We start from the raw sequence: 2512 nt of genomic DNA, 5'->3' as shown, positions 1-2512 counted from the left end.
TGGCTCTTGGGCAGTGAACCAGACTCGGTGAATCCCTTCACGCTCTCTCCTAAGAGTAACAGAGAGCAGGCCTCATCCAGGAAAGAAGGGTATGGGCAAAGGGTCCAGGAGAGGAACCAAGATCTTTGAGTTATCATCCCAGATCTTTCCCTAAAAGTCTTCCCTTTTCAGGGGCATCGGTTGCACCATATGTAAAGTTGGATGTGAGCTGATGGCAACAGAAGAGCAGAGGAAGGACCTCTGAGCATACTCACCAGGCATGGGCAGAGCAGCCAGTGAGTTTTCTTCAGGAAAGAAGATGAAGAGCTATGTAGACTCAGTTATCTACCCAGAATGCAAGTAGGGGCTTAGATATAAGAAAATGAGGAAAAACAAGATGATATCTTCTCTGTCATAGGACTTTCTTCACAATGATGTTATCCCCTGGGGTCGGGGGGTAGGGGGATGAGGCATCTCAAAAATTAGCCCTCTGGGAAAAGGAGACAGATGAAGAGAGAGACAAGTTGTTTTGGAAACAACTCAGGCCCTTCATAAATATATCAACAATGTCTTACATATTCTGGTATTTAGACTTGTTTTTAAAAGGTCTCATCTCTAGCCCTGGCTTTATGGTAGGTAGTTAGGGCAAGTGATATAAATTCCACTTAACTTGTCTATATCCTCAGAGTTACCCAGGAAGCTAAAGGTATAATTGAGACTAGATACAGGTCTCCTAAGGGATACATTTTCTTTCCCAGATGTCAGCCCCAAGCAGGGCCTTTAAGCAGAGACAAGCTAATTCCCAGACTTGCCTTGTACCTAAGGATGAGGATGAGGCCACAGAAGAGAGGCAAGAGAGAGAAGCTTTCTTCCAACCCAGTTTCTTAATGAGTTTTCAGGAATATGGTACTTTCTCCCTCATAGCCTTGTTAGTGGGGAGGGGTCTACTGGGACTACGTTTTGGGATTACTATAATGATTCTGGAAGTGGCGGTAAAAAAAAAAAGCTATATTGAACTTGAAGGACCCCTAGGAAGCTGCCTATCAATATGATTAGGCCAGGTCCTTAGAAATGGAAAGCCCTAGTGAAGGTCACAGATTAATAAACAGAAGATGTGGGAAGGTTGAGAAATGTGCTCTTCTGACTCCTATACCTACCAATAATTACTCACCCAACACCCTCTCCCCCAAGAGAGAGTGCTCTTCTCCCACCAGAGAAGTCTGGTGCAGTAGGAAAAGCACTGTAGACAGACCTGCTTGTCTGGTTATTATTAGTGGTTTGACTTTGGACAAACTGCTGTACCCTTTTGGGCCTCAGTTTCCTCATCTGTGAAATGAGTATATCTTTTCCCACAGAACATTGCTGTGAAGATTATTTATGAAGATTCATTAAGCTGCTAATAGAGTTTTGACAATATATCAACATGCCAAGTTTTTATCAGTGCTTGTTAACAGATATGATAATGTGCTAAGAACTTTATAAGCTAGAGTCCTATCTGTCCTTGCAACAATTCTATGAAGTAGATTGTAGCAGACATAGCAGATGTTCTGACACACATCTTGCTCAGCCTTTCTCTGATTTCAGTCGTGGCTGGGTTGGAGAGTTCTCTGCAGGCTTCTGGTCATTGAGAGCTGCCTGTGTGTAGCCACTTCCTTGGGATCCTCTGATGCTGTGAACAATGGGAGGCTCACTGGGTCTGAGCACATGTGAGGCCCAGAGTGCAAAAGGCAACTTGACATAGGAGACAGGAGCCAATGGATAAATGCCCCACTGCTTCTTCTTTAGACAATTCTGGGAGGCATTCTCTATGCTCTTGCACAATCCAGTCTCTGCTGTCCACAGCGGGGACTTTGGTAATGACTCCTCAGTCAAAGATACTTCTTTCTTCTTTGTCTCATCTCTTCTTAACCTCAGTCTTGTTCCCTGGGACCACCTCCCAAATAAGTAAACTTATTCTTGCTCCCTGAGATGACTTCCAATTTAAACTACATATGCATTATATCTCAGTCTCTGCTTTGGTGGGAACCAATTCTGACAGTTGGTACTGGGATAGCCCTAGGAGGCATATACTCCAGATGAAATTCTGGAACTGGAACATTCATCACTGCTTGGGGTAAGTAAAGTCAGTGATAACCCCTAGCATAATTACTAAGACTCGCTTGTGGTAGATTGGGATGAGGTATAGGTGGAGAGTAAATCACTGGGTTATGTGTTAGCCCTAGCACACTAATATTATGAGAACCATGGTGATTTTAAGAACTGTGGAGTTTTAAGAATAAAGGATAGCTTTTGTTAACTTTCTTAGAAGTCTTGAAGAAACAGAATGACAGGCCCAGGTCAGCCAATTATCAATTCAGGGTATGTTGTGAAAGCCAGAACACTTCCATGGTGACATTTAATGAGACATTAATCTCCTGAAGCCACAAGGCAAACAGTGGTGAAAACCACACCTAGGCCCTAATTGTAAAGGTGGCAGAGCTACAAGGGAGGCTGATTATGTAGCTTAGGTGATTCTCCTGTCCTAAATCCAGGG

Source organism: Pteropus vampyrus, unplaced genomic scaffold, assembly GCF_000151845.1.
Source record: "Pteropus vampyrus isolate Shadow unplaced genomic scaffold, Pvam_2.0 Scaffold50, whole genome shotgun sequence".
NCBI lineage: Eukaryota > Metazoa > Chordata > Mammalia > Chiroptera > Pteropodidae > Pteropus > Pteropus vampyrus.
This window is presented reverse-complemented; position numbering follows the sequence as displayed.